The 12,995-nt window shown below is 47.1% G+C and overlaps 1 protein-coding gene across 3 annotated transcripts in view; it reads left to right on the plus strand.

The window, feature by feature from the left end:
• Nucleotides 1-12,995, plus strand: part of PPP4R4 (protein phosphatase 4 regulatory subunit 4) — a 109,921-nt gene that overhangs the window by 89,545 nt on the left and 7,381 nt on the right. The window lies entirely within an intron of this gene.

The raw sequence follows: 12,995 nt of genomic DNA on the forward strand, positions 1-12,995 counted from the left end.
AGGTATGATGGAAGTAGCATGAATCCTGGTTTATTCCAGGGGATGGAGTAAATGACCTTTTAAAGCCATCCCAGCCTTGTTTCCTGTGATTCTGTGACTCGCAGCAAAGGAAAACTTTCTTTCTCCATATCTTATTTGCCCCACATTTTTACATATGAGAACTCTGGGTGGTTGGTGTTTGTCTAGTCCCTGTGGAGCCAGCAGGTGTCATCAGAACCTTTATTTCTCTGATGGGAAGCAGGATAATTTTGTGTGTTTGGACATCTGCCCTTCTCTGTGCCTTACTGAGTTTGTACCGTGAGGCAGGACTTAGGCAGGCAGGAGACACAAACTTAAACAACTGGCACTGGAAGATACTTCTGTTCTGCTGGGAGGGCATCTCAAAAGTTTCTCCAGTAGATGTGAAATTCAAGTGCATTTCTATTCTAAATCCCTGAAAAAAATCAACTTTAAAGGCAGGAATTACAAAGTGTCTAGGAGACTGGTATGTCGAAGGGGAAGAAAACTAACTATTGCATCTTCAAAGTGGCAGAAAATATTGACATCAATGATCTGATCACCTGAACTTGGAATATGATGCATTTTCCCCCTAATCCTTACCCAGATTCCATGTTTACATGCACTGCGCATGCATCTCCTTACTGCTACAATAATCGCGTTCCAGTGACTTTCAGTCTTTGACTGTCTGGCCTGAAGCAATTACCTGATGTAATGGAGAAATCTCTGCACTTTGGCCTCTCCAAAAGACAAGCAAAAGATGTCCTCCTGCACTTGTGGAATGTGCTGAGGTTTACAAAGTACCGAATGAGTGCAGGTTAGGGTTGGGTTGGGTTGGTTGGTTGGGTTATTTTCCATTTCAACATGGATATGAATACAGTAACCTGCTAGAGGTCAGGTACCAATTCCCATGGCTTGAGCATGGGCTCCCTGTAGGCTGCGTGTGGTGGGTACTCAAAAGCAATTCTTCTTCCTAGGGAAAGTATCTGTTACCTGTCTGTGCTTTCACAAAGTATTTAAGTAAGGGTTAGTTTTCCTACGGGACTCGGTGTCTTTGTTTGAACTGCTTCAGTACTTCACCTGGTCTTCAGTGAGACAAGTCAGAATCTGTGTGCGTCTGTTCATTTCTGCATGCTGGTCTTGGGATTTTTAATCTTGAGATTTTTAAAGACAATATCTGAGTTTGCCTGAAAACAATACAACTAAAGTGAGGAAGCAAACAAGGGCAGATAAACAAATCTTTAAGAAGACACGATTGTTTTCTTCAATCACCATATGAAGCTGTCATATGGCAGCAGCATACTTCTTGTGAGTTTGAGTTAAAAGGATAATAAATTACATGCTGCTACATAGAAGAGACATCCATAATGATCAGTCTCAAATGCAAGGCCAGAGACACTGGATACCTATGTCTATCACTTGATTTCATATATATATAATATTAATTTTCAAGAAACAGACATATTACACTAAAAATCCACTATCAGTTGAAAATTTGTAACTAATATTTCCATTGTTTCTTTCTCATAACAAAAAATATTTAGACAGTGAAACAGTTAAAAGGACAGCAAACTGGGTCCATGAGCTGTCTGGGGGCTCAGATATGGTTTTCTTTATGTTTCATAAGAATATTGCATTTAATATGTGGGCAGTGCCAGATGTGAGGTGTTAATTATTCATTTCCTTGATTTAAGCACTAATGTCACTTAGCAACCTTACTCATCTTTGAAATGGAACTTTTGAAGGATGCACATACGTTGCTAGTGAGAGTAACATTTATATTAGAAAAATGATTTGGGAAATGGAGTAAAGGCGTGAATCTCTTTTACTCCTGATGGGAACTAGGTGAAAAGTTCATAGTTCTTTTGAGAGGTTTCCTTTAGACCACTGCAGCATTTGGTTGCTCTTCCCAGTTCCTGATATTTTCTGGCTTAAGTGCCATCCAGCTTTGCAAACGTGACTCAGTGAATCTTCAGCTTTTTTTTTTTTTAAGGGAATTGAGGTTATACTTTCTCTGCCTCATTTTCTCTCTCTTGCCTTCTCTCCATTCCATTTTATAGATTTTGAAAGTATTCTCTTTTGGCATCCAATCTGACAAAATGATAAAGTTCTGAAACACACCGAATTCATACAAATTTCATGCAGTTGAATGACCTGACCTAGGACAGAGACGCTTTTACAGCCTGCACTGTGGGAGGAGCTGATGAGCTAGACATCAGAGAATCCACACCAGAGCAGCGGTGGAAACCGGGTTTCACTGAATCTGTAGGCCAGATAACTATTTATATGTACCAAAAAAAGTGCATAGGTTTGCTTTCGGGTATTTATTTTGATGCCTGCAAGTTAGGCCCATCAGTGTGTTGAAGATAGATGAAACCTTAATACTCACTTGCAGTATAACAGAGAGTAGCGAGGGGTGTTCATGCTGAGCAGTTTTTATATAAATATCCACACCTAGATTGTGATGGGACAGCTGGAAGGAGGGGAGAAGAAAAGGAAGTCAGTCAAGGCAGCAGGAACCTGGGACTTTATCAACCAGTGCTCGGAAACAGTAACGGTCCTTGGAGATACTCACAACGTGGCCCAAGATTTCATCAATCCTTGAAGCATAACTGGGCATTCAAGGTCTGTTACTTGGCAAGTGACAGCATTTTGCCCCGTGGTTGGCCCCCCTGGCTGTGCAGTCTCTTTGGATGCTGACTCACTTGGAGTAAAAGTTGTGTTCCCACAGGATATGGAGCATGGGGCAGCCTAAAGCACTTTTGCTGTTAGGGCCTCTGAAGATTCAGCTGTAGGTTACCCTTGCTTTTCTGTCCTACAGCCATAAGCACAATATCAGCAGTGCTCTATATCCCTTTTCTTGGAAAGTTTCTCGGTGTCCTACAGTCAGGATTTTGTGCCAAACTGAAACATTTAAAAGCCTGTAATACACTGTATTATATATTCTTTTAGAGAGTGGTGTCTCCAGTGTGGGAGCAGTCTTCAGACACTTCCCGGGTCTGTGGCCAGATCAGAATAAGTCACTGAACTCATCGAAGACATCCTTCTTACCTCCCAGAAAGCCTCATCTAGCATCTTCAGTTGTTCCTTCTTAGTCATTTTTGATTGAAAGCACCTATTTTCCTCCCTATATAATGAAACAATTTTTGGATCCCACTGAAGTCACTCCATGCTAAATGATAGTAGCCTTGGTCAGTGTCTGATTATAGATTGAATATGAGATTTCTGCATCATATAATTTGCCTTTGATGGGGGTGTTCATTTTTCTTTGTGGCATTGTAATAAGCATGGAAGCATTTGCATTGACAGGAGGTTTAAATTACAATTCACCAGCCATCCTTCTTCAGTGAGCAGTGGTGTCTTCAAGTTCCAGTCATTGTCCTTCTAAAGGACAGCCAATCCTGTGGTCAGACTTCTTGTCAGCCAACATTTCTATTTAGTAGAAGATAAACGTAGGGTGAATATGATATTTCAACTACATTTTATTGAGCGAGTGGCTATATTTGCTCTCTCTGACCAACAGGAAAACAAGTGTTCCTGTGAACACCAGTGCAGTAATAGCATGAAATTGAGGACTCTGTATCAAGAGCTTGAGAACAGACTTTAGTCTTTAGCATGATGGTTCATACACTTGCCACCCAAACTCCTATCTTCAGCTTGACCTTAGTTATCTTCTAGCTTAGGCCCATGATATCGATAATGCACACTGGAAGATCTAAGCTTGGACACAAAGATGTTCTGCAGTCCCTTTCTATAGTAAGAATATAGTCATTGGGCCTCTTTTGATACTTGTGGTAGGTCAGACCCAGTGATGATCCACCTTGTCTGTACTCCATACAGGCTTGTCTTTGCTTCTGATGCGTTCCAGACGTCAGGTCTCAGCTCTTTCTTAGACTTGTGTATATATGAGTAATGTGGACCGTATGTGACAATGTGCTCAGATGCTCAGGCTCCTGCAATTGTATACCAGAGCAAATTGTTCTTCTCAGGTAATGTGTAACATGATGGGCCACAGAAAGAGAGTCATCTACAGCAGACACATTGGAAGCACTAAAGAGAACGTGAAAAATAGAGAACTGATGTTTTTCATCTGAAGAAAGAAGTCTGTAAGTTACAGACCGTTACAATAATAAAGATAGGAAAATTAATAGTCTTTTCAGTGTGGGTATGTTTTATCATTGTATTAGTAAAATTTAACTGCCATAGGGCTGTCTGCATGAGGAAATATTGCAGTGGAACTATGATGGGAAGATGTCCTAAATCCTTGTTTGGACTTTCGTTCCAGCATAAGAGTGACTTTTTGGTTCAGCTTGAACTCTTTGCCATGTGACAAATTTAAAAGGATATCTTATACCAGAACAAAAGGGCCACAGAAATGATCAGAGGGCTGGAGCACCTCTCCTGTGAAGACAGGCTGAAAGAGTTGGCGTTGTTCAGTCTGGAGAAGAGAAGGCTCTGGGGAGACCTTATAGTGGCCTTCTGGTATCTGAAGGGGGCTACAGGAAAGCTGGGGAGTAACTTTTTACAAGAGCATGTAGTGATAGGACGAGGGGTAATGGCTTCAAACTGAAAGAGGGTAGATTTACATTAGATATTAGGAAGAAACTTTTCACTGTGAGGGTGGTGAGCCCCTGGCCCAGGTTGCCCAGAGAAGTTGTGGCTGCCCCATCCCTGAAGTGTTCAAGGTCAGGCTGGACGGGGCTTTGAGCAACCTGGTCTAGTGGGAGGGTCCCTAGGGCAGGGGGGTTGGAACTAGATGATCTTTAAGGTCCCTTCCAACCCAAACCATTCCATGGTTCTATGATTCTATTCTATGAAAAGTTTTGGTACAGAACATTTTCACTCTAGAGCTATATTGCTTTAAACTAATCCTTTAGATCATAGCAGAACCACCTTCTTGTGTGTGTACAATTTTAATGTGAAGGTGGATTTATTCATCGAATATAATTTTTGGAAATCAATGCAACTTTTTCTGCCTTTTTGACCAAAATTCAGTATGTGAAGCTTTGCAAAACTCACAGCTTCCACTGCTAGCTGGCACCACAGGGGCAGATATACTGCCCACCCTGTGTCTGTGTGACTCCCACACTTACCTGACTTACAGAGCAGCTCTTACGCCAGGCGTGCCCGGACCGGCCACGGTGTGATGGGTTTTGAGTTCTCACTGGGAGCTGAGCCAGTGCGAGACCCCCCGTAGGAGCAATTATACCGGTACCGCTGTGCTTATAGCAGTACAGCTCGTGCTGCTCCGGGGAAGTGGCATAAACAGTCTCCGCATGAAGCAGTTGTATAATGACATAACTGTATTACTTCACTGAGCAGGCTGTGGATTTTACTGTCCTTGCCCAGGCAAGGACCAATTTAGTAATTAATTATGCACATGCTGCAGCTTATGTTGGTAACAGCACGTCTAGTTCAAGTAGATGCGATAGATGCAGGTGTTGAGGCCAGTCTGCAGCGTGATGCTGAAAGCCTGCGGGCAGACGAGCTCTAACAGATGAGGCTGCAAAAGCAAAAGCTGAAGCCAGGCTGGAAATTTGGTCCTAAGCACTCATGAAATGTAAATGCCTCTTCCCTTTTTCAGTTCTGCTGGAAAGAAAAATAAGCTGTGCAGTGGAGTCCTTGCCCGAAGTTTAAAACCAAGCAATAGGGCATGGGGGTGGAAGAAGTGTGCAAAGTCAGCATGCTCGCTGCAGTGCAAACACCAGGGTTATCTTAAATTTACCCTGAGAGACTGGAAAATAAAGGTAGAAGCTAGCAAAGCATTTTCTCATAGAATCTCCACTGTGCATTGAGTGTCTGAGCCACAATCTCCTGTAGAGTCATTTGGATTACTTATAATAACAGTGGTTAACACTTTTGTGACCCCAAAACATAGAAGAGAGATGGGTGGGTGTGTGTGCACGTGCATATGCGTTTGTGTGAATGCATCTGTAGGAAAGAAATGACACTGAACATAGGTAAATGCCAGGACATCAAGCAAAGAGGTGGAGAGCTGGCAGGACCTGGGCTGTGTCCCTTTGCCCGTGAGCCAGGGTCTGCCCTGGAATGGTGGCAAATTGCAGATGGGGGGAAGGAAGCTGAGCAGGAGTCATGGCTTGGTGGACGCGTTTGAGCTGGGGAGAAACTTCTGTTATAAGGTGATATCATCACAGTCTCCCAGTAATCTCAAAAACGTCCAGATTTTGTGCTACCTTGTCATACGGTGTTGGTCACTTCCTCATCTGCAGGGGGGGGTGAGACTCGCCTCGTCTTGAAGCACTTAACGAGTCACTGAGATATGTCCTGTGTTGGTAAACGTGGCCTGCATTGGTTACGATACAATACGCACAGCAGGCAGAACTGAGCTGAAACACAATGTGCTGCCTGTTTGGAAGTGTCTGTTTTTGATTCTGCAATGATACGGTGATCCCATTTGTCATATCCTAAAAATGTGGGGTTTGCTCGCATCAGGTTAAAGGGGAACATTTGGAAGCTCCTATTTCTTCTGCAGGGGAGATCACGCCTCCGAATGCGGCAGCAAACACACTTATACTCCTGACCTCAGACTTCCAGCTTCATGGAAGTCTCTCCTTTCCCTGCTGTTCCCTTCTGTGCTACCTGTGGAAGGACAGCACAGGCAGGGGCATGGGGCAGGTGGCACCGGCGGTCTTGCATCACAGCCCGTGTCTCTCCGCTTGGCAGTCAGGCTGGGAGCCGCAACCCCCCGGCTCCTTCCACCCGAGCTCCTGTTTATCCTCAGCCCCTGCCGTAGGGATGCTCCCAGTTGCTCGACCCAGGTGGCCTCGCACGTAGCCAGGCTTGGCCTCGGTGCCATCAGTCCTGATGGCCATGGGCAGAAGCAGACTGAGCTAAGGTCCCGTGCTGACCAGGGAGGCTGAGCTTTTCTGCGGACGCCAAGTTAAACACACGAAGAAAAACGTGTATGAGATCTGCCTGTTTGGGAAGGTTCTGCTGGCTTCCCTGGCCCATGCTGCACGGTGGGCTATGTGGGATGGTGTCACCCTCGCTGGCCGGCGTGGCAGGCTGAGCTCAGTTCCGCTGCAAAGCCACTCCAGAAGTGTATCTTTTCCACTCACTGTATGAGGAACTCAGAATATGTTCTGAGAATGTATGAGAAATAATATGAAAAATTGCTAAAGCTTCTGTTAATGTTTTGGATGTTGTACAAATATTAAGTCATGCTAGACTTTTACCTGTGGCCAAACATGTTATGTTAGTTAAAGTTATCTCCCCTGCTTTGAAGCCAGCTATTTCAACACACTAGGTGGTCTGATAATCTCTCAGCTGCTTCATTTAACAGGTAAATAGCCTCTTGTGTAAAAACCGTAGCAAACCCAGGGATATAAAGTAATGGATAGAACCAGATTGAGCTGTAACACAAGTTCAAATACTCAGGTTGCCCGGAGAGCGATCGCAAACGCAATCAGACTTTCACGCTGGTCTCCTGCAAGCAATAACCCACACCACCACGTTGGCACCTGCCTGCAACGAGCTGTCCTTAAAAATGCAGGCTATCCTCAGTGCCCCAACAGCAACAAAGCAGTTTAGAGGCTGGGTGCCCTGGAAGAGGTGGTTTTGACACAGGTGAATGAGCACACGGGGCTTTTGCCGCAGCAACTTCTGGGTAGCTGCCACAGGACAGTCGCTGTCATTTATAGCTGGGAAGATTTGTTTTTAAATAGTTTTTCCATGTAACCATGAAGAAAGCAACCTCCTAGAGTTTTTTTTTTGCTGTGATTTCAGCTCCTCTCAGTGAGCAGCTCTCCCTTGTCAGTGAGTAGAGGCATCTAATCTGTAGCTGACTGGCTCAGTAACTGCAGATAAGACAGAATAAATAATGATGAAATCTCATTTCTTATGGCTACCTGGGGGAGGGGAGAGCGGGGGGAAGGTGCTTTTGGTCAAGTTGCTAAATACCTGGTGACTGAATAACAGTGTATCAGTGTATCAGATAAGATAAAAGGAGTCATACTGATGCCTGTTGGACTGCCTTCTTCCATTCCCAGACTAATGAAGCCGTTTGAAACACTGTCCATGGGACAGGTCTCCTCTGACCACCTCAACAGAGCAGAGGGGAGCGTGTTAGCCCTGGAGTGGTCACCTAGGAGGTCCCTGGGGTGTGGGTCACAGCCTCCTGCCTGGGGGTGTCCCCTTGCGCTCAGAGAGAGTGGGGGCAGTCAGGGTCTCCTCTCTGCAGCCGCCCAGGTCTTCTTCCTCCATGACGTGGCCAACCCTGTCCCAGCCTTCCCCTACGGTCTTGCCGCCCAGCTGTGGGGAAGAGCTGGAAATCCTGTGGTCCGACACGCGGTGGGGGGGCTCGATGGGAGGGTAGACCAGGCAAAGGTCCTTGGAGGAGGATGGGGACGTGGCTGCCAGCCAGGGCTGTCTCCTTGTCTCGAATCCCTCTTCCTCCTCTTGCAGTGACTTTCGTCTTTTGTCCCATAAAGGTCCACAAGGTTTTAAGCGCTCGGCTGCTGGCAGAGTTCATTGACTTGACTGCAAAGGGATGGTTTTTGGGGGGATGTTTTCTTTCCAAAACATCAGTGTTTTGTGCCATCAGCACAAAGGGAGAAGGGACCTCTGGGAAACTGGTATCACACTGTGAAGCTGATTTTGTGCTACAGCACTGCCTTTTGAGTAAACCAATAATGTTTGGAGCTCCTGCTCCAAATGCCACAAAAGCTGGCATCCAGGGCAGATTTACCATTCCCTTTCTGGACCCAGAATATGGCCACATGTTCTTCTGCTCCCCTTCCCTTCTCAGTAAGCTCCAGGATCATCCTTCCCACGGCTGAGGCACTACCTGCACCATGTTCTCTGCTTCCCCATGGGCACTGGCATCCTCTGACTTACTGCTGAAATGAGGATTTTGGTGCCTGGGGCTGCTCACCTTCTGCCTTCCCCTTTTGCCAAACAGACGAGTTGGATGGGTCTGTTGTCACTGATACATCACTGCATGTGGTATGTCAGCCCTTCAGGTGTCGCTTGGCAGAGGGAAGAGGGCATATAAGGGATAGGACAAGGGGCAATGGTTTTAAACTAGAGCGGGGTAGGTTTAGATTAGACATTAGGAAGAAGTTCTTCACAATGAGGGTGGTGAGACACTGGAACAGGTTGACCAGAGAGGTGGTGGAGGCCCCATCCCTGGAGACATTCAAGGCCAGGCTGGATGAGGGTCTGAGCAACCTGATCTCGTTAAAGATGTCCCTGCTGACTGCAGGGGGGTTGAACTAGATGACCTTTAAACGTCCCTTCTAACCCAACACATTCTATGATTCTAACAGAAACTATAGACAGTCATGGGGTAGCAGATGCTGGTGCCTCCGTGTTGAAAGCTCCCATTTTTCCCAGCCCTGGGGTTCTTGCATGGTATCTTGGACATCCTGCAGTAATTATGATGACAGAGAGGAAGTCATGCTTGTTCACATCTGTGGCCTGCAGTCTCAGGCAGGGGGGCACTATATTTTCTGGCAGTACTGTCTCTTCTGGAAGGGCCAGGGCTCTGGTCATGCTCCTCCTTCAGATCCACTCATTTCAGGGATCACCTTGTGCCATATGGGATCTTTTCATATTGCATATAGGAAGCAAGAAAGCAGTAAAGCTAGTCTGTCCTTTGGCTCTGGCCAGGTGTGCTGGGGACTCACTTCCTGATATTACCAATTTTTTTGCATGCAAGTAACAGAGCAGGTGGCTTGAATTCTCACCAGTTTCTTATACTCAAAATCCTGTTATGGTGAAAAAACCCATGCCTTGTATGCAAAGATGAGAACTTACCAGTAGTATATTTAAGATCTTAACAGTCTTACCCAAGAATTATTAGTCTGGTTACAATACTAAGACTTACAGCTCCGGTTATGTATAGTTAAAAGTAATACACACAAACTTCTTAGTATCTTTCCCATTCTCTGGTGTCGTGCTCACCCTTTCTCTGCCCCACTGGTTCCTCAGATCGACGGCTTCAGCCTAAAGGGAAGGGGATGGCAAGACGGCCGCATCCCGCACCCTTGCTGGGAGGAGTAGGAGGGTGGTGGGTGCAACCTCTGTGCTCTGGGGTCTGCTCGTGGTCATTTTTATACATTTGCTCACATGCTCTGCCCCTTGCTCTTTCTTCATTGGTTCACAGCTCCACATTACACCTGAGTTTACTACCTGTGCTGTGTTTTGCATACAATGGGTACTCAATCTCGGTTCTCCTAGTTATCCCCCAAACTGGTTTTACCCAGCTCCCAAGGCTGCAATCCTGTGATGACCAGTAACTGAGCGCTGGTGAGCGGTTTATGGCCCTGGGGCCTCCAGTATCATCCTGTGCCTGCACTCTCAAGTCCCCTGCTGTCATCCTGCCACGCCTTTACTCCTTCATTTTTCATTCCAGGGCCATAAACACTTCACTCTGTGCAGAATAACTACTTGTTCTTAATATCTCCTAGTTACAGAAATATCTAAATGTATAACAATATGTAAATGTTGCACCATACAATCGTGTAAAGCTAAGGAAAAAATTAAACGAATTAGGTAATGGCACCTGATTGCTGGATAATTACTGTTACAAACAAAGGAGCTAAACCAAAACCCCAGGCAGGCCAGGCCAGGTCCAAGCAAAGCCTGGAAAGTGTGGAGACCCGAGGCCCGCACTGTTAGTTTAACACAAAGCAGGTAGCTGTGTTACAAGCAACAGCACTGCTGTATTTGCAAGGCTAATGGCTCTGCTGACCCACGTCTGTCTTCACGCTGAACCAGAGCTATCGGATTGCACTTCCCTGAAGTGTAAATGGGGAGTTTCTCCCTTGACTCCTCTTTGTAGGGGAACTGAAGGAAGTGGGGCGGGAAGTGAGGGGAGTTTTTCTTCCCTTCCTCCAGGTACAGCCTTCGATGATGGTGAGAAAAGAGAAAAATGTACCCCAAAAACGTCCTTCAAGAAACAATGTGTGAGCTGGGGAGGCTATTGCAGTCTTGGGACACGGTACTTATGATAGAATCATGGAATAGTTCCAACCCCCTGCCCTGGCAGGGGGGACTATTAGGAACTAGACCAGGTCACTCAAAGCCCCATCCAGCCTGGCCTTGAAGACCTCCAGGGATGGGGCAGCCACAGCTTCCCTGGGCAACCTGGGCCAGTGTCTCACCACCCTCATAGTGAAAAATTTCTTCCTAATATCTCATCTAAATCTCCCCTCTTTCAGTTTGAAGCCATTACCCCTCGTCCTGTTACTACAGGCTCTTGTTAAAAGTCCCTCCCCATCTTTCCTGTAGCCCCCTTCAGATACCAGAAGGCCACTATAAGGTCTCCCCAGAGCCTTCTCTTCTCCAGACTGAGCAACCCCAATTCCCTCAGCCTGTCTTCATAAGAGAGGTGCTCCAGCCCTCTGATCATCTTCATGGTCTCCTCTGGACCTGCTCCAACAGGTCCGTGTCCTTCTTATGTTGGGGGCTCCAGAGCTGAATGCAGTACTCCAGGTGGGGTCTCACCAGAGTGGGGTAGAGGGGCAGAATCACCTCCCTCAACCAGCTGACCATGCTGCTTTTGATGTGGACCAGGCTGTGGTTGGCTTTCTGGGCTGTGAGCGCACACTGCAGGGTCACGTTGAGCTTCTCACCACCAACACCCCTAAGTCCTTGGAACACTTGGAGGCTGTTGGGCTGCAGTCAATGGCATGGCCCTGGTACAGTCAATGAAACAGGGCTTTCTGTCTGGCCAGGGGACAACTAGGTCACCCAAACCTGGGATCACGACAAGTCCAGCTGTGAGTCCTGTCTTCACGTTCATTAGCTGTGTCAGCTGTGTCAACAGCTAACGAACCTGGTCATTAATTGCTCCCAAGATGCACCTCAGGCTTGTTTGTATCCATGCATTGCCCATCGCACCGAGTGGGAATAGCTCAGTGGCCTGACGCCCTGTCTTTCTGCCCAGCCTTCCCCACTCTGCCGTGAGTGTGCTCCAGGTGCTCTGCAGGAGTGGCCTCCTGCCCTCCGTTTCTTGGGAAGGAGGAGAGCAGGACATGCCGGTGGAGCAGGCACTACCGCCGAGCTGGCAGCGTCCACCTCCCGCACGAACAAATGGCGCCGGTGGGTGGGAGGGATAAAATGTTGGTCTGCGGGAGGGAGAGTGGGAGGCTGTGAAAAGGATCTGGTGCGGAGAGGAAACGTGAAAAGGGAGCGTAATAGGGAAAATCTGTTTGGTGTTGCTTGTGGCGACAAGAGCAGGATTAGAAGAGTAGGACTTGGTGGATGGTGGGGAGCGGGGGACAGATGAGAAGGGGCCACATAACAAATGGCATGGCGCAGCATGGATGTAGGCAGGGAGCAAGCTGTCTGCTGCTCTTTTGTGCTAAGTGTGGTGCCTGCCTCTTCTCCAACACTGTCTCTGGCAGATCCCGCAGTGGAAAATCACAGTGTGATGTCAATACACCGGGAGCTGCTGCCTGATGAAACAAGTCTGGCAGACAGCTCCCGGGCGCTGATCTTAACACCGGCAGGAAATCCCCCACGGGAACGGCAGACACCCCTCGTCACCACCACTCCGTCTTCCCATGGCCAGCACATGTCACTCCCTGTCCCTGCGGCTTCTCCAACATATTTTACAGACCCAGAGAGATCGCACAGGAGATGTGGCGAAAGGGGAAGCACACGCTGTGCAGCGCCAGTTCTGCGTGGCAGCATGTCTGCCTCTGCACCTCCCTCCTGCGGCCCTGTGGGCTCGTTTTCCTGGGAGATGGGAGGAAAACGGAATTCCCACATCCTGCTTCCAAAGGGGGCACGTGTCTGTGGGAGCGCCAAGATACTGAGGGTAGGAAAGAAAGGAGTCTCTTTCCCAAAATACGGATTAAGAGCCTGCAAAAGCTAATTTAGCTGATGTGAGGGATTCTCTTGATCTTCAAATCTCTCCCAGAACCACATGGGGACAACCTTCCTCCTCCTCTGCTGTATTTCTATGTATATGTCTCCATGCACTCCAAAATGCTTTACAAGGGAGCAAGAAATATTTAGTCTTGCAGCTG

The sequence above is a fragment of the Chroicocephalus ridibundus genome, chromosome 4, assembly GCF_963924245.1.
Source record: "Chroicocephalus ridibundus chromosome 4, bChrRid1.1, whole genome shotgun sequence".
NCBI lineage: Eukaryota > Metazoa > Chordata > Aves > Charadriiformes > Laridae > Chroicocephalus > Chroicocephalus ridibundus.